Source organism: Arvicanthis niloticus, chromosome 20 (assembly GCF_011762505.2).
Source record: "Arvicanthis niloticus isolate mArvNil1 chromosome 20, mArvNil1.pat.X, whole genome shotgun sequence".
NCBI lineage: Eukaryota > Metazoa > Chordata > Mammalia > Rodentia > Muridae > Arvicanthis > Arvicanthis niloticus.
In genome coordinates this window covers 22,365,662-22,386,265 of record NC_047677.1, presented here as the reverse complement: position 1 = coordinate 22,386,265, position 20,604 = coordinate 22,365,662, and positions in this window count along the sequence as shown.

The window sequence follows — 20,604 nt, the reverse complement described above, 5'->3', positions numbered from 1 at the left end:
CAGCTTTTAGCCTGATGACCTCTTTTAGCCTTGATAGCTGCATGCACAGAAATCATAAAAAAGTAAATAAAAATAAATATTTGATATCCTGCAAGGCCCACTGGTTTTTATCTCTAGTTTCAGCATTTCAGAGACTGGAGCAGAAGACTTGATGCTCACGAGTTCAAGTCTAGTCTGGGCTACAGGGGCTGACACCCTTGTAGAATGAAGAAATAGTAGCCATTAAAACATTCTTCATGGTATTTGCCCTTTAGATTCTATGTTTGCATTTTTCTGCCAGTTATCCAATGGCATTTTCTGATGTCTTTGCATGTATTGCACATTATCAGCGACAATGAAAAGGATCTTTCTCTGGTGCTATTTCCTTTGTGAGTTATGAATGGAAAAATATAGAGCCCAGTCCAACCGGCACTTAAAAGGCTCTGCTAACCTGGATTTTGAGCAGGTCTTGACCTGAGGCAGCAAAAGCCCTTATTGAGGAGATTGCTGCATGTGATCCACTGCAAAGGCATTCCTGTGTCAATTTCTGCCCCAGTACAGCCTGCCTATTCCCCAAATGGCTTTCTATAGTCGTGGGTTTCTGACTGACTATTCAGATCCTACAGAGAAAGCAGAAAACTGTTTTGCGATTGAAATGCACGGTTAGAGCTTTAGCCTGAAGATGTCATGGCATTTACTGTTAGAATATGCATAGCAGAGAAGGAAATTAAATATCTCAGTCATGGATGCTGTGTTTGGCTCACTACAGCTAGGGGAGCTGCCTGAGCAATGTGTCCATTTCCTTCGTCCACTGGAAATTTGTGAGATTTCTGTAGTTTTCAACATCCTGTGGAAACTTGGAAAGACAGGAGTGTGTGTGTGTGTGTGTGTGTGTGTGTGTGTGTGTGTGTGTGTGACATTTTTGTTAATGTTTCAGATTGATGTTATTGGCTTGCTTCAGTGAGCAGAGCTCTGTAATGAATACTCAATTTTTATTTCTCAGGCTGTAATCCTTTTGTTCCTTGGTGACTGAGGACAATGCAATGGATTAGAAGGAAGCATCAAGGTAACTAGAGTGGAGAGCAGCAAGAGAAGCCTGTCTAATGATTATTTGACTGTCAGTTCTCCTGTGCTTCTGTTGTATTATTATTGATAAGGACTCTACTTGATAGATTTTAGTTCTATTATCCATAAATCAATAAGTAGTACTGTGTTCTGTACATGAAGTGAAATATAAATGAATTTATATATGTGGATAAGAGTAGTGATTGACCAAACTTGTATTCCTTTTGTGTATTGGCAGGATCAACATAATCTTAGCAGTGTTGCCGTCTGATTTTAGGGTAATAATTGGATAGTACGAGTAGTAAATGCCTTTTCAAAGGAGCAAATTTTAGAAAACTAATCATTTATTATTCTGTTTGAAACCTTGGAAGTGAGTTGCCAAAAGAGACATAAACTTATTGAGCTATACTTGTCTCACCGAGAGCTCAGTACAACAATGTGCAGCTACTCCAACACTGCTATTTTATAATGGGGAAAGGATGTAAACAGAGACAATGTAGCATATGCCGTGTGAGATTGTTTAATAGTTGCTTCGAGAGACATGTTGTGGAGTACCTTTTACGTATCTTGTATTAATTTGCTTCTTTGTTGCTGTGATCAACACCATTGACCAAAAGCAACTTGGGGATGAAAGTGTTTATTTTATTTCACAAGTCCTTCAAGGGGTTGGGGGTCATCCCAACCAGGGAAGGAAACTGGAGAAAGGATCTGATGTAGAGGCCATGGAGGAGTGTCGCTTACTGACTTGTTCTCTAAGACTCCCTCAGTTTGCTCTCTTGTATACCCAGGACCACCTGCCCTGTAGTTGTATCCCTCACAGTGCCTGAGTCCCCCCACAACTATCATTAATTAAGAAAAAGGCCCACATACTTTCATAGAGGCTAATGTGATGGAGGCGTTTTCTCGATTGAAGTTCCCTGTTTCCAGATGGCTGTAGCTCGTATCAAGTTGACAAAAACCAAAGGAGCAGACCTCTGTGTCTGCTACAGAGGTACTAGTGCCCAGCCACAGACTTTATCAGGAGTAAATTAGTTCATTCTTCCAAGCAACAACTTTTGTTAAAAATGTGTAAAAGTGTAGTCAATGAATATTCATACCTGTTCTTATTACCATTATGGCAAAGCCAACAGTTAGTGGGCTGCTAAAAGCAGTGTTTTATTTCTTTTTGGACTCAGGGGAGAATTCTTAAAGAAGTTTAAGCCACCTTTAAATTATTAATCTGTATCTGAAATTATCTTCATCTTGTTTATAATGAGCTTACTGTGAGCTTAACATATGAGCACTATATTTCAATCACTTCCATTCTTTGTTTTCTGTAGAATAATGTGGCATCACAAGTCTAATATAAAGATGAACCTCTTACGCATGAATGAGAGTTGAGAATTTAAAAATATTCTGTGAGGATTTTTGCAATAACGTTCTGCCAACTTATTCAAAATTAATTCACATTTAATAAAAGAAAAAGGAGAAATGGGTTTGGCAAGTAAAAAGAAAACTTAAATGTGATATTATCCTATTAGGGATAATTTTTGTTATTAGTTTAATATACAATTTAAGGTTAAAATGTTCTAATATACATTTAATTTGAATTGGGCAAACGTTCTTAGTAATTAAGTATAAGAATCTAAAAGTTCCATTATGCAAACTTTATTTTGAATTTGAAAGAATTCAAATAGTATCTTAAAACTGTACTTCAATTCAGAGTTCCCTTTGTAGTTGCATTTTGGACTTAATTCAGACAAGACCATAGGAAATCTTTTGTGTATTGCCTTTCAAAACCAGAATAAGCAACTTCCCTGTTTTATCTTCTTTTCACCATAAGCAATACATCACAAGTCATCACTTCTCTACCTAATGCTTTCTAGCTAAATTACCCTGAAAATGTCCAAAGGGAGAGACACTCAAAGAATGACTTAAAAGAGGTGAATATATCTGAGTCAAATGTGTTTTATAAAACGATTCAGGGAACATGTCTTTTGTAAATTCTTGAATGTCATTTTGAATATGTTTTGTTTACTCTCTGTTCACTAGTCTTATCCCTGCACTGGTAGAAATCTCTAGTAATTACTATTGACATTCCTGCTCTTATAGCTTACCATTTTCTCTCTGACACACTAGATATAGAAAGCAAATGGGCCAGAATGATCAAATGTAATGGTTGAAGAAATACATTTTAGGAAGTAGAGATCCATTACATGGTCAAGGGTAGTCACAGGCCATTTTGTATTTACTGGAATCTATGGCTGTGGACTGGCTGATACCTCTCTAAGCTCCTCTCTAGTAAAATGATGACGGCATTCTCTTTCCTAAATTGTAAAGACCCATTGAGAGTAAACCAAACTTAAATTAATATATCTGTATACAAGACATAATAGCATCAGCCTAAGACAGGGCTGACTATACTTATAGTTGGACACTACAGTGAAATTTGGCTGGGTAGAATACAACTAATTCTTCCACAAGTTCCTATCTATTTTTTCACCATTTCTTCAAATGCCTTTACTCTCCATAAGCAGTAATATAAGCCTCTTTCCTTTCCTTTTTATCCCTTGCAAATGGTTATAGGATTAGAGAGGTAGTGAACATTAACAACCTGTCATCCCAGTTTAACACTCGTCAAAGGATGATAGAGAAAGACATAAGGAAAACTCTCTTCCTTTGAGTGGGCTGAAGTGCTGGGCATTGGCTTGCGCCTCTCATTCTGTCAGAGTATAATTGCACCAGACAAGTTAAACAGGCAAGGATGTTATTTGTGACTGTTACTATGGGAGGTCAAGACTGTTACACAGTGGGGGAAAGATTGAGCTCAACTCTACTGAAGACATATTTTTAAGTACTATAGAGAGACAATAAAGGCTATCAGGGGGTAGGGGTGTGTCCTGAGTAGAGTGTAGTGCTGTTAGCTTCCAACACTGCAGGGACTGGGAGGTGGGGGAACTATCTCGCTCTATGATTATTTCTCAAAGCAAGTGACTTACAATGTTTCCTGGAGAAACATTCTTACATTGTGAAATTGGTATATTTTGGTAAAATACTTTACCTTAAAGAAAACAAAGTTACCATTGTAAATTTTTTCTAAAAGGGAGATGAGATTCCATTAGAAGGAAGCATGCTGAAGTTTAAGTCAGCTGAGGTGAGATATTAATGGCACCTTGGACAGTTAATGGAGACAGATATTCAGGAAGTTTGCTGTGATTTAAGGAAATGTTTTTTTCTCTTTCCAGAGCTTGTTACACATATATATTGTATACATAAAAATATGTGGCCTTCTCTATTATTCAGATAAGCTAAATTATGTCTGGAATCTATACATATATACATATGCATATAGCATATGTTCTATAGGTGTGTACACATAGAAACATACACCACTCTCTTGTTCTGCCTTCATTTGCTCATGAGGGTGTGTGCCTAGAAATAGCAATCTCTCTTAGAATAAAGATTTCTGTCCTAAGACAATTTTTGTATGTTAATAGAATGCTAATTTTATCAACAAATTGGTTTATAATAAGAAGACTTTAATTTCTCCTGTTTCATTACAACACTTTAAAAAAAGATTATGATCATTAAATCTTATTCACAGTAACATATTTAACACTTATTTTTAATTTTTTTTGCTTTTATTGGATATTTTATTTATTTACATTTCAGATGTTATCTCCTTTCCCATTTCCCCTCCCTAGAATTCCCATCCCATCCCCTCTTCTCCCTTTTGCTTTTATACCATTTTAATTACATGCATGTATTAAGTTCAGTTTTAGGTTGAGGGTCTAGCAATAGAATAGATGCAAATAATCAAGAAACAAGCAAGACAATAAACACAAATAGTCAAAGAACAATCAAGGCATTAAACACAATTATGTGAATACTCCCATGATCAGTGTTTCTAAGGGCTTATCAGGATGACCAAAATATCTGAGCCGTCTTCCCTGTCTTAGCCCAAAGTGATTTTCATGTCTGAAGCCTACTTCCTTGTTCTAGCCTAAAATTTAGATTCCTGTCTGAAATTACTTCTTTGTTCTAGCCTAAGATTTAGATTTGTACCTGAAATTACTTCTTTGTTCTAGCCTAATGTCAAATTCTTGCCTGAAACCTACTTCCTTGTCCTTGGCCAATGGCAGATTCCTGCCAAGCAGCCCTAAAGGCTCTCTGCCTCTCCTCTCTTTTATTTCATTAACAAGACTGAGCCTTTCTTAGGTCGTTCTGACAAGAATGCCTTCCTTTCCCATTATGGAATATGCATTATCTAAAGCAATGTATTTATGTCTTAGGTTAGTAAGGTTCTGTGCAGACTCTTACCCGTCCTTGGCTTGTCAGCCTGTTAATTTAATAACTCTGTCTGGGGGTCCATTATCAGGTTCAAGCCATATACTTGGCTGTCAACATGTTGATGTTGTTAGAGACAAGCACAATGGGCAGGACAAAAAGGGCTAGCTATATATCACATTCTTGAAGCTGGACCAAAACAGAAATACTGACCTCAGGCCATGGCTAATTTTATCAGCAGTATCTGCCCCAACAACGTACAGCAGAGCAGCATTCTTGAAATCTATAAGTTCACCATGTAACATTAAAACATCCAGAGAGGTGTTAGAATTATGCCCAAAACACTGTGTCTTTAAACGTCTTCATAATTATGACTACCACTGTAAATTTTAGAAATAACACTAATCCAATGGTATTTGGCATGAGATGGCTCCTTACCCTTAAATTCTGAACCTTTTAATAATTTGAATAGGATAAAGAGCATCAATCTGTTATTCTAAATGCCTATCTAAATCCTGTATATTCAACACATTAGTAACATTTTTTGCTAAATGATCAACAAAAGTAATTGTCTTAACTTCTTGTATCACAGCAATTGCAGAAGCAGTGGTGCTAGCAGTTAATGTAATTAAAGCTCTTAAACCAGCAATAATCAAGCCCGCTACCCTCTTACTTCTGCTTAAAGTCTAACTAATTTCTTCCAGTTTTTGCAAGCTATTTTTAGAATACCAAGGTTGACCCTAAAACAAAAGCTGGTTGATAGATCTCTGTAATTGACATGCTGGATTTCAAAACATAATCACAATTAGAAGGTGTACAATCAATGCAACTTACATTAAATACTGTAGAAGAAACAAAATTATTTTAACTTGACAATTAAAAGAGACTTAACACCTGTTTGAAATCCAGATCCTGTCCCAATTTTGTCTCTTGCTAACATAACATCATAGAGAACTGCAGATAATTTCCATATATGTCTTTGAAAATGTCCAGAACCAGACTTCCAAATGAAGACTGTTATTTCCAATATTGGATTGATTTCTAGACCAGTCCATGACTGAGTGTGAGTAACTGATCATATTTAAGAAAAATACAAGAGTCATTATAACTTCTCTTTTTGATTCTCTGTTCCTCAAGGTCTAAAAACTTGAGTCAAGGCAGCTTGTCCCATCAGGGGAATAGGTAAGCGATGATGGGTTGGGAACGTATGTCCAATACAGCTTCTCAGTCACCACTGTCAGGGCCCTCAGCAAGCTCAGAGGTCAGCATCATTCTTTGTCCTGGCATCAGCATGTCTCACTCGTCATTCTGGCAGCCACCATGCTCCTTCAGCATCCTGAAGGAAAAACACAAATATGCCCTCTTCCCCATAATAAATACCTGATCTGGATCATGCCTTATGTCTGTCAGTGGATCCTCTCCTTTCATGTATGAACAAGTATGCCTACTTGTAGAGTGCCATAGACACTCAGCAGAAAGTTCCTTGGCTTCCATTTGTTTTTTAAATTTAAAATAAAAAGTAAAAAGAATATGATTTAAATAAATTTGTTGTGTATGGCGATATATCTCTCCCTTTTTTATTTTATGAAGATATTGTTTTAAAGTTTCATGGGCTCCTTCCGCAGTCTCTTGTCCTTCACAATTATAAGGAATCCCTGAAATATATGGGTAACGTTAAATTGTTGCTAAGATGTTCCACTGTGATAGCCAGTTCTCTTATCTGTTTTTTGTTTGTTTTTTTCTTTTTTGTTTGTTTTTCAAATTAATATTGGATACTTTATTTATCTACATTTCAGATGTTACCCCCTTTCCCCATTCCCCACCCCAGAAACCTATTAACCCATCCTTCCTTCTCCTATTTCTATGAGGGTGTGCCCCTACCCATCTACCCACTCCTACCTTCCCGCCCTTGAATTCCCCCTCTCTGGGGAATCCAGCCTTCAAGGACCAAGGCCCTCTTCTCCCACTGATGCCTGACAAGTCCATTCTCCTCTACTTAAACAGCTGGAGCCATGGGTCCCTCCATGTGTTGGTATTGTTGCTCTCCCCATGGGGCCACAAGCCCCTTCAACTTCTTCAGTCTTCTTTCTTACTCCTCCGTTGGGGACCCTGTGATCAGTTTGGTGGTTAGCAGTGAGCATCCACCTCTGTATATGTCGGGCTCTGGCAGTGCCTCTCAGGAGACAGGTATATCAAGCTCTTGTCAGCATGCACTTCCTGATATCCATAACAGTGTTTTCATATGGTGATTGCATCTTAGAGGGATCTTAAGGTAGGGTGGTCACTGGATGGTCCCCCCTCCAGTTTCTGCCCCACACGTTGTCTCATATTTGCTCCTGTGAGCATGTTGTTAATCCTTCTAAGAAGGACCAAAGTACCCACACTTTGGTCTTTCTTTTTTCTTGGGCTTTCTGTGGTCTGTGAGTTATGTCTTGGGTATTGCTAGATATTGGGCTAGTATCCTCTTATCAGTGAGTGCATACCATGTGTGTTCTTTGTGATTGGGTTAGCTCACTCAGGATATTTTCTAGTTCTATCCATTTGCCTAAGAATTTCATGAATTTATTGTTTTTAATAGCTGAGTAAAAGAGTATTTACTCCATTGTGTAAATGTACCACATTTTCTGTATCCATTCCTCTGTTGAAGGACATCCGGGTTCTTTCTAGCTTCTGGCTATTATAAATAAGGCTGCTAAGAAAATAGTGGAGCATGTGTCCTTGTTATATGTTGGAGCATCTTTTGGGTATATGTCCAGGAGTGGTATCACTGGATCCACATGAAATATTATGTCCAATTTTCTAAGGAACTGCCAGACTGATTTCCATGGTGGTTATACAAGCTTAAAATCCCATGAACAATGGAGGAGTGTTCCTCTTTTTCCACATCCTTGCCAGCTTCTGCTGTCATCTGAGTTTCTAATCTTAGCCATTTTGACTGGTGTGAGGTGGAATCTTTCATTTCCCTGATGACTAAAGATTTTGAACATTTCTTTAGGTGCTTCTCGGCCATTTGATATTCCTCAGCTGAAAATTCTTTGTTGAACTCTGTACCCCATTTTTTAATAGGGTTATTTGATTTTCTTGAGTCTAATTTTTTGTGTTCTTTCTAAATTTTGGATATTAGCCCTCTATCAGATGTAGGATTGGTAAAGATATTTTCCCAATCTGCTGGTTGCCATTTTATCCTATTGACAGTATCCCTTGCCTTACAGAAGCTTTGCAATTTTATGAGGTCTCATTTGTCAATTATTGATCTTAGAGCATAAGCTGTGGGTGTTCTGTTCAGGAACATTCCCCCTGTGCCCATGTGTTCGAGGCTCTTCCCCATTTTCTCTTCTATTAGTTTCAGTGTGTCCGCTTTTATATGGAGGTCCTTTATCCACTTGGATTTGAGTTTTGTACAAGGTGGTAAGAATGCCCTTGCATTTGGTGCGTAGATGTTCAGAATTGAGATTTCATCTTGATTGATTTTTCCTTTGATGAGTATAAAGTGTCCATTCTTATCTTTCTTGTTAACTTCTGGTTGAAAGTCAATTTTATTTGATATTTGAATGGCTCCTTCAGCTTGTTTCTTGGGACCATTTGCTTGGAAAATTATTTTCCAGACTTTTATACTGAGGTAGTGTTTGTCTTTGACACTGAGGCACATTTCCTGTATGCAGCAAAATGTTGGGTTCTGTTTATATATTCCGTCCATTTGTCTATTAGTCTATGTCTTTTTATTGGAGAATTCAGTACATTGATGTTAATGAGAAGTGATTGTTGTTTCCTGTTATTTTTGTTTTTAGAGGTGAAGTTATGTTTGTGTAGCTATCATCTTTTGGGTTTGTTGAAAGAGGATTACTTTCTTGCTTTTTCTAGGGTATAATTTCCCTCTTTGTGTTGGTGGTTTCCCTCTATTATTCTTTGTAGGGCTGGATTTGTGAAAAGATACTGTATAAATTTCATTTTGTCATGAAATATCTTGGTTTCTCCATCTATGGTAATTGAGAGTTTTGCTGGGTATAGTAGCCTGGGCTGGCATTTGTGTTCTCTTAGGGTCTATATAACATCTATCCAGGATCTTCTGGTTTTTATAGTCTCTGGTGAGAAGTCTGGTGTAATTCTGATAGGTTTGCCTTTATATGTTGATTGACGTTTTTCCCTTACTGCTTTTAATATTATTTCTTTGTTTTGTGCATTTGGTGTTTTGATTATTATGTGATGAGGGGAATTTCTTTTCTGATCTAGTCTATTTGGAGATCTATAGGCTTCTTGTATGTTAATAGGCATCTCTTTCTTTAGGTTAGGGAAGTTTTCTTCTATAATTTTGTTGAAGATATTTACTGACCCTTTATGTTGGGAATCTTCGCTTTCTTCTATGCCTATTATCCTTAGGTTTGGTCTTCTGATTGTGTCCTAGACTTCTGAATGTTTTGGGTTAGGAGTCTTTTTGCATTTTGTATTTTCTTTGACACTTGTGTCAATGTTTTCTATGGTACTTTCTTCACCTGAGATTCTCTCTTCTATCTCTTGTATTCTCTTTGTGATGCTTGCATCCATGGCTCCTGATCTCTTTCTTAGGTTTTCTATCTTCTGGGTTGTCTCCCTTTGTTATTTCTTTATTGTTACTACTTCTATTTTTATGTCCTGGATAGTTTTGTTCAATTACTTCACCTGTTTGGTTGTATTCTCTTGTAATTCTTTAAGGGATTTTTGTGTTTCCTCTTTAAGGGCCTCTACCTGTTTACATGTGTTCTCCTGTATTTCTTTGAGTTAGTGAGTAATGTCTTTCCTAAAGTCTTCTATCATCATCATGAGAAGTGATTTTAAATCTGAATCTTCCTTTTTCAGTGTCATGGAGTATTCAGGACTTGCTATGTTGAGAGAACTAGGTTCTGATGATGCCAAGTAATCTTGGTTTCTGTTGCTTATGTTCTTGCACTTGCCTTTCACCATCTGGTTATTTCTAGTTGTACCTTCACTCACTGTCTCTGACTGGAGCCTGTCTGTCTTATTATCTCTGTTGTGTCAGAACTCCTCAGAGTTCAGCTGTCTCTGTGATCCTGTGATCCTGTGATCCTGTGATCCTGTGATCCTGTGATCCTGTGATCCTGTGATCCTGTGATCCTGTGATCCTGAGATCCCGAGATCCCGAGATCCTGGTTGAGATAGTTCCTGGGAGTTAGGTTGCTTCTGGGATCCTGAAATCCTGGTATGCCCAAGCTCCTGAGATCCTGTAATCCTATTATCCTATGTTCCTAAGTGTTAGAGATCCTGGTAGTCCAGCCTCCTTTGGGTTTTGGGGGGTTGGGTACAGAGTTAAAGTTTAGGGCTGTTTCAGGTGCAGGCTCAGACCAGAATTGGTCCTGTGCCACTGGCCTTGGGGTAGTTTCTGGGTCCCCGCTGGTCCCAAGTTACTCCTTGTTGGGAGGGCAGGGTGGTTGTGGCCTTCTTACCTATACTCCTGGGTGTGTTAGAACTCCTGGGAGTCCAGCTTCGTCTGGGCTTTTATTAAAACTCATTTTTTTATTGATCAGAATATTTATTTGTAAAAGAAGTGGTTATGACACTAGACATTTTAAATTTCATTAATCAGATTCAAAACTTAGTCTTAGTAATAATATTGAAGAGAAAGGGACAAGGTACCATGAACACAAGGAGAAGGAACAGTTAATCTTGTTTGTTTGAAGACAAAGGTACCATGCAACACAGAATGTTAGACAGGTCTAAAAAAATGGTGGCCTATGCATTGTGAGCATACGGAAAAGTAAAGGTGTGACCTGGAGTAAAGGTGCCACCTGGAATAAAAGTACGAATTGATGTATAAGGTTGGCTGATAGTGAAAGTGTGACCTTGGTAGGATCTGGGATCACCTTAGAGACAAGCTTCAAACACATCTCTTAGGTGTTATAGATACTAGGTTAGGCTATGGGCATGCCTGTGAGAGATTATGCTTTAGTGAGGCACAGGCACACCCTGAAGAGGGCGTCACCATTCCCTTAGCCAGTGAGCCTCACTTTCTGCTTTCTGACCACAGACTCCCTGTGACCAGGTGCCTCAGGTTTCTGTCATCACCATGATGGACTGAATCTCCCACTATAAGACAAAATGTCCTTCCTCCATTTTTTTTTTTCACAGTGCATGACCATGGCAAGAGATCACATGGCTCAGGGAGTTCAGTAGAAAGAGAGGCAGGTGACTTGTGCCCAGGTTTATGGTCAGGAATGAGCAGGGAGCAGGTGGGACCAGAGTTTTATTTCTGTGTAAAAGGTTCATGCTATTGTTATTTACTTTCTGCTGAGTTGAATAAAGTGCATTAAGTTACAAAATATCTTTCACAAAATGGCATAGAGTACAGGAGAAATTCCCCAAGAGGCTGTGTCGTACATAACCAACACGGTTACCCATACTATCCAATAACTCTAGCTGATGTTAAAATGATTGCCTTTTCTGTTTTTAAAGGCACCACTGTACATCGTTTTCATTGCAAAATTACATGGTTAGCTCTCTTTTATGTGTCTGAAGATGCTGTCTCATTTGGCATATGCACACTGACACTTTCAGCACCTTAGTTTCTTTACATGTTTTCCTCTACCTCATTCCTACACACAGGTGTCATAACTGAAAGGATGTTTTACAAAATCATCATCATGGTAATGCTTGTCATACTTCTAGTATCAGCAGCCAGAACACTTATCTGATAGAGAAGCTCTTGGCATTGGTAAAATATCTTACACCATCATTTTAGGAGAAAACTAGGGGAATTTTACTCAATTCCAGCTTTTTTAAAAAATGGATATTTTCTTTATTTGCATTTCAAATGTTATCCCCTTTCCAGGTCTCCCATTCCGCTGCCTTTTGAGGGTGCTCCCCTACCCACCCACCCACTCCTCTCTCCCCACCCTAGCATTTCCCTATACTGGAACATTGAGCCTTCCCAGGACCAAAGGCCGTTTCTCCTACTGATGCCTAACAAGGCCATCCTCTGCTACATATGTGGCTGGGGCCATGGTTCCCTCCATGTGTACTCTTTGGTTGTTGGTTTAATCCCTGGGAGCACGGGGGTCTGGTTGGTTGATATTGTTGTTCTTCTTATGGGGTTGCAAACCCCTTCTGCTCCTTTAGTTCTTTATCTAACTCCTCCATTGGCGACCCTGTGCTCGGTCCAATAATTGACTGAGAGCATCCACCTCTGTATTTGTCAGGCTCTGGCAGAGCCTCTCAGGAGACAGCTATATCAGGCTCCTGTCAGCATGCACTTCCTGGCATCAGCAATAGTGTCTGTGTTTAGTGATTCTATATGGGATGGATCCCCAGGTGGGTCAGTCTCTGGATGGCCTTTCGTTTAGTCTCTGCTCTAGACTTTGTCTCCATATTTCCTCCCTTGAGTATTTTGTTCACCTTTCTAAGAAGAGCTTACACATCTACACTTTGGTCTTCCTTCTTCTTGAGCTTCATGTTGTCTATGAATTGTATCATAGGCATTCTGAGCTTTGGCCTAATATCCACTTATCAGTGAGTGCATACCCTTGTTCTGGAGGGTGTCCCATGACGATCTCCCAGCTGGGGACAGGGTGCGAGCAGGGAGGGGAGATTGCCTGTCCCTGCTGCTGCCTCTGATGCCCTGTCACTGACTGGTCTCTCCCAGGTATTGCCCCTGTCTCTCTGAGCTAAACCGGTTCAGGCTCGGGCTAGCTGACAAGGAGGCAGCCTGGCGTCCCAGGCAGGTTCCAGGAGAGCTGGCAGGTTCCTAAGTGTTACAGCTCTTTGCTAGGCCAGGAAGTGCCGGGCTAGGCAGCGGAAAGAGGAGTGCTCCGAAGATGCTCTTGGGGAATCTGTGGGTTCTGAAGTGTTACAGCTCTTTGCTAAGCCGGGAAGTGCTGGCCAGGTAGCAGGGAAAGGCGGTAGATCCCTTGCCCAGTGTTATCAGCTCTGGAGCCGGCTAGCTGGCGAAGAGGGGAGGGTCCACGAGACGGAAGCTCTCAGACAACAGGATGGTTCTTATGTGTGCTTTACTTCTCAATTAAGCTCAATATATACAGTTTGGGGTGGGTGAAGGTTTTAGCAGCAGGTAACCTCATTGGCTTGGTCTGAGGTTTTTGGGGATGCCTCATATGCATGTGAGGAGAGCCTGGGGCACCATTCCTACGTGACCCAATGGTCGTAGACCTCTCAACCTCTCTGTGGGAGGGGCTGTGAAGGGCGGAAGCTGAGAGAGCCAGGGGGTCAGGAACAGAGCTGAACATCCTACCGGTTCTCCGGGGTTCAGAAGCTCATTCGACCAGACACCTAGTTGTCTCTCAGCTCAGTGCCCCACAGCATACCATGTGTGTTCTTTTTTGATTGGGTTACCTCACTCAGGATGACATTTTCTAGTTCCATCCAATTGCCTAAGAATTTTATGAATTCAAAAAAAAAAAAAAAAAAACCAAAGAAAATGGGAGATTTTGGGTGGTGATGGCACACGCCTTTAATCCCAGCACTTGGGAGGCAGAGGCAGGAAGAATGGTCTACAGAGTGAGTTCCAGGAAGAATTTTATGAATTCATTGTTTTTAATAGCTGAGTAGTACTCCACTGTGTAAATGTATCACATTTTCTGTATCCATTCCTCTGTTGAAGGACATCTGGGTTCTTTCCAGCTTCTGTCTATTTCGTTTTTTTTTTAAAAGTGTGTGCTTGAACAGATTATTTATTATCATTATTATTATTATTATTATTATTATTATTATTATTATTATTTTGCTGTAGCTTTGGCTAACAGTACTTTAAGGGCAGGCAGAATATCAGTGAATTCATTGGGATGTTGTTAAAATCACTTCTTATTAGTCTGTCTGGAGTAAAGCTAACCAATCTGATTTATATTCCAACCATTCATAACTTGTAGCATATCCTTTCTACTTTTCAAGAAAAATAGAAGAAATGTATAAATTTTAAATTACCTTCGATGTGTTATTTTATAATGTATATCAAAGGTAAAAAGACAGAACACAGGGGAGTTAGTTCATGGTCAGTAGGACTGCACCCCATACAGATTGACCTGGATTATCTAGCACCAGTCTCTTGAGTTCATAGACCCTGAGCAGGGAGATCTGCAACAGTTGCATGCGCATCATTTTAAGGAAAATCAAGAGACTTTTCACAACCTGGTTTACATTCAGAAAATATTCTTATTGTGAATTGTCTCTCAATTTGAAATTATCCATATGAACCAATATTATCAAATCTGTTTTTAAACCTTACAATCTGCCCAGACTTACATATGAAAAAATACTGAAGCATTTATGCCAGGTGCTCAGTGGCTTGGTAACTTCAGACACTGTTTAGCTTGTCAGTGGTTGCACTTTCCACTGTATCTTCTGCTTTGATGTCCCTGACTTTGAGATGATGTCAGGGATCCTTACTCTCCACTCATCCTATCTTGAAGCCACTGTTCTTTTCAATGATTATATGTCATGTGTTAATTCCTTTTTAAAATCTATGTTTTCTTCAAATTGTCTGGAACAGACATCCAGTGGATTTTGTAGTAAGAATTAGTGTTCATTAATTAGCTTCGTTCAACATGGGTGGACTTAGAAAGTCAGCAAGTGTAGAATCTTTTAACCTAAAGTCTCCAAATGATTGTCATAACTTAAGATCAATGAATTTAAAAATATTTAAGATAATACATATATATGTATATATAATATATGCAAGTACATTTGTGTTCATGAGGCATCTGCATATGGAGGTCATAGGACAAGCTTGATTGTTGGTCCTTGTTTGCCAGTTTGTTTAAGACAAAGCATATTTGCTCTTTCTCCTCTGCCTATGCCAGGTTAGCTTTTTCTGCCTATGCCATCCATCTGGGATTATTGACATACACCACTACCACAGCTTCACAAGGGTTTTGTGTATTTTAACTGAGGCTTTCATACTTATGCATCAAACACTTTACCCAATGAACCATCTCAACCTAGACATTTGTCTTAAACTGAATGGTAAGAGCATCCTGGAATAAGCCTGTTAGTAAGTACTACATTTCCCTGAAAGTGATGATTGAAAATCATTAGTTTGACCTTATAAAATACCAAATTGGAATATCTAAAAGAAATGGATAATTTTCTTAATATATACTGCCTATCAAAGTTAAATCAATTATTATACTTCTGACATTTTAATAATAAATTTTGTTATACCAAAGTATGTGACTAGAGTTCATTGTACTAGAAGTTATTCTGCATTCTACTGAAGGAGAGAGATAGGCACCAAACCCACCTGTAAAATCTTTCTTTTACAATTGTGATATGACTTCAAGATGTACTAGAACAACAAGAGGATGAAGTTGTGGGAGTAACCAACCAATATCTGATTGGATTTTAGTCCCACTCCTTGGTATGGGTCTCATCCTTGACATTTCTCAGGTGGCCAAGAATCCAAGACTAGATGTGCCATGGACATGGGAAAAACAAATACTAGTGTCTTCATAAAGCAATGTTGCAACAAAATAACTACTAATGACATTCTGCTATACTCCTAGCTCAGTGTCTTGCTCATAATATTGTGAAAAGTAATAAAGAATTTCTAGGAACTGAGAATAAATTCACATTTGAAATTATGGAAGCAGAGTTTATCTTGAATTGCTTCTTTAGACATGAGTGATATTGCTTTTCTTTTCACATTGGAAGACTTGAGATTCTATGGAATGGTTTTCTACTGTAGGGTATCTTGCTTTTAAGTATCATTGTTTTCTGCTTCTACCAGGTTGAATTACAGACAGTTTAATGCTTTTCTCTCTACTTTGATGAAATCTTGTGTCTCATAATTTTTTTCTAGTTTACAACTTCTTGAAGTCTTGAATGTCTGTGAAATTGGTTTATTATTAAAGTCTACGTAAAAAAGAAAATGCATCAGGTAAGTCCAGGGCCTGAAAGTATAAAGTACTTTTTTACTTTATGTCGTTTCAGAAATTTTAGTTTGCTTGAGTTATTGTGTCTCTAAGGCTGAATACTGACCATTTCCAATTCTCTTTCTGAGACCATGGGTCATTGTTTGGAGGATAGTGGCTAATACACTGATGTTCTCTAGAATACTCATTTTTAAAGCTCTGTTTTGCATGCCTTAATTATGATTTATGTCCTTTAGTAGTTTGTGTGAGTTACTTTAAAGACTGAGATTAGTCCTGCTCTTTTTTATTTCCTTCAGGTGAGTACAAGCAGCTAATTATGTAAGAGCTCAATATTTATTTATTAAATTGACAAAAAGCTAAGTAACGTGAAAGTGAAAGAGGTTGAAGCTGACAGAACCTTTGGAGGTCAGAAATTCTGGCAACCTTATATGAAATACAGACAGATAGACAGACACCCCTTTACACACATTTTTTTCACCTAAACTTATCTTCTGTATGGCCTTGATGACCTATCTTTAGGCCTCTTATATGTTTCAGGAACATTGCTAAATGCTAAACTTTTAGGATGACTGAAAAACAAAGTGTCCTTGAATAGTGGCTGGAGGTTTTCAAATATGTTATCTGTGCTAGCATTTACTAGCTCAGGAATGATTTATACATGCTAAATTGTCTCCAGAATACAAGAGAGGATGTCTTAATCTCTCTCTCTCTCTCTCTCTCTCTCTCTCTCTCTCTCTCTCTCAGTAAGATACAACATTGTAAAAATATTTCTGAGAAGTCAATTTAAGGACTTTTCTATATCGTGATATGGTAAATACTGCTGATTTCACAGAAATAAAATATCCATGCTCCAAACCCTATAAATTTGTTACAGAATGAATTATAAATTTATTTCAACTCCTTCTCTCCATTATTGACAGAATTTCGGTGGGTGGGAACAATCCTTACTTTTAAGCAGAATAAAAGATGACTTTGTTTCAGCTTGTCATGCTTTAGACACATGTCTAAATAGCTTGGTTATATTTTAGATGAATTGAGTCCATGTATCCTTCTGCCAAAGAGAATTGGATAAAAATAAATTTGTTTTGTAATAATGATATTATTCATCTGCTTGTTCAGTAAGCATTTGTAAAGTGGTTAGTATTATTAGACACCACAGAAAAATTCAAGTTCTAATAATATAACCTTTAATAGCACCTTATCTATTAGGAGATAGCAACTCCTAAAATAAAGTGATTACACTGGAAAACGGTGAGAAAGGGAATAATGGAGCATGATAAAAATGCAAAGACTTTGTAAGACTTGAAGATCATTTTTCAGAGTACTTAAAAGTTGGCAGTTTGAATGAGAATGGCCCCCATGGCTCCCATGTTTGAACAGTTGGTGTTTAGTTGCTAGAACTGTTTTGGAAGGATTAGGAGATTGTTATGTGTCAATACTTTTCCTGAGGAGACACAAAACACATGTCTTCTTACCTTAGATAGTAGGGAGGACACCAAAATCCAATTTGGTGAAGCAATGACATTTATTGGGCCTACTTTCAGGAATATGAGCGAGGGTTTACTTACATGCAGACATGACTCAAAGACAGGTGTGTCACCAAATCCCACACCAGAACTGGTGACAGCTAGCAAATGCTGAGAACCTGGATTATACTGCACAGCCCTCAGGCAGCTCAAAGGGTTGGGCAGAGTCCTATCCAAGTGACTCTGGGGTAAACTTCTTCCAGGCACTTATTTCAGTTGGCTTCTGCTTCTTCCAGGCAGGCAGTGTTTTTGGTCTATTAGAGTTTTCTTTGCAGCTTGGCTTGTCTGAGAGTGATTCCCAGCACCTTGGCTTGTTTACTCTGCTTGGAGCGACTTTCAGTTGTTTGTCTTCCTTAAGGAGATTTCCCTGTAAGAAAAAAATGTTTCCATCTCAGAAAAAATGTGTTACACAACAGAGGTGTGGCCTTGCTGGAGGAATTGGAAATTTCAAAAGCTTATGCAATCACCAGTGTGCCTCTCTTTGTGTCCTGCTTGGTGATTAAGACATAAGCTTCCAGTTGTTTCTACCACCATAATTTTGCCTACCACCAAGAACTCAAACCCTCTGAAAACATAAGCCCAATTAAATATTTACTCTTGTAAGTTATTTTGATCAAGGTGTTTTATCACTGCAATAGATAAATAAATAAAACAAGCTCTTAATTAAAAATATGACTTCCCTGTGAGGTGGTGGGGAGTGCAGAGGGCAGGAAGCTTGAACTGAGCATATGCTGAATTACATGACACTGAAAGCTAAGGTTGAAAAGACATGTTGAAAGGCTGTTTGCTAGTCTTTTCTGTAGGTGCAATGATAACACACTTTGGAGTACCAAAAAGCCAATGGAAATTGATATTCAGGGAAATAACAAGGTTATATTAAAGATCTTTAGGTAGTTGGACAATGAGCAATGTTATTCATTATCATAAATGTGTTAAGGCAACAAAAATGGAAAGAAAGAATGGGAAATCTTGAGAGAGGACTCAATAGTTGATTGTGATGATCTTGAAAGAGCTAAAGACCAATCTGCTTAGGACAACAGCAACAGCATTTACCTATAAGAATATTGACATGAGAAGGAAGAACAGAAGGAATGCTGGCCAGCTCAAGCATGGGGAACATGACTGTAAGGCCTTGTCCTTTTCTCCTGATTCCCTCTACCATGCTAAAAACTGTTAGATTACATTCTTAAATCTAGCCATCATGGTCTATTCTCTTACTTGAGTACATCCGCCTCCTGGGGCAGACTATCCAGCTATCAAAGTATTAAAGTCCAACAATCAAAAGCCTGGTTTGACTCACCTAATTAACATACTTAATTAAAATTAAGCCTCATCCTAACATGGAGTTTTCTCTATACCTTTATAAACCTCCATTTTCCTATGTGCCATATCTGTGTTCTCTCTATTCAGAAGCAGTCTTTTGTCCTCTGGGACAAATGCCCCTTCTCCCTTTCGTTTATTCCCTTCTCACTTTCCATCATCCTTTGTCTCATATCTTTGTCTCTTATTTCTTGCCCTCTGTCCCTCTTTGGAAATTAATTTCTTTTGTGCAGAGAACTTGATCTTAGGTGTCCTGAACAAGAACAGATTTTTGTGTAGCTTTATAAATTGGCATTGGCTGAAATTCATAAGTAAAATGATTTGAAGTGATGGGAAGATAGTCGTAGAGTTAGGTAGAAGAACATGACCCATTGTGGTTTTTAGTCTAGGAGACATTGGGAATATTTGTGATACAATTTCATTGAATCAAAAAGAATGAGAGATAAAATGAGTTGGAGAATAGATAGAATGGGGAAAGTAGACATATTGCCTAAATCTTCAAGACTGGTTTCAGTGGAAGTTGGCAGGAGGATGCAAAGAAATAAATTGAAGCAAAAGTTAGAGTGAGGAGAGTGCTTTATTTTTCATAGTAAAGTAGAAAACTGAACTTATTTCTTAGTAGAGGAAAAATTCAGTAGAGCCTTTAGAAGCAGATCAATCTGTTGTTCATCAAAGAAGAACAGGCTCAGTGCCTCCTGAAAATCATATTTGACAGTTATCTTCCAGTATTCAAACAATGCTCCTTTTCAATAGTTTAGATTTTTCAGTAATATTTTCAGTAGCATGAAGAAATATTCTATTATGGTGATGTTTAAAATGCTAAGCAAATATTCTCCGGGTGATGGGAAGGACCTCCTTCATTTCTCTGGACTATAAAGTAAAGAATAGAGGCACCTATAAAGTAGAGACTAAGCCTACATAGAGGAACAGTAGGCAATGTGAGCTGAGGAAGGCTGCAGAAACTGGAACTTAAGAAGGCATGGATAAGAATAAACACACACACACACACACACACACACACACACACACACACACACAATCTACCTATGTCTATCCGTTTATCTATCTATCTATCTATCTATCTATCTATCTATCTATCTATCTATCTGCTATCTATCTATCTATCTATCTATCTATCTGAGATAACTTTAAAAATATAGCTGAATCTTCAATTATGTACTGCGTAGTTCTTGGTGAAAGAGGTTTGATACAATGGATACTGAAAGTAACTGAATTAGGCCATACTACTCATCTGATGTTGACCGTGCCCCATTTAAAGATAATTTGAAAATTTCTAGAGACAGTTTTATTTGTCATAGTTGGTTAGGGATGCTACCAGTGGGTACTTAGTAGAGATGAGGGACACTGCCCAATGTCTATGGTCAGAAATCTCTGCCTTAGAATGTCAAACAATGCTGAGATTGGTCTCAAGGTCTTCCATAAACTTTATCATTATATGAGTTAGATCATGGCAAAGTACTTATTTTTACTAAGCTTTGGTATAAAAAGTGTCTAACATTTGAAAGTTGATAGACCTGAATTTCATTAACAATTTCATTTCACAAAACAATTTGAGTGGA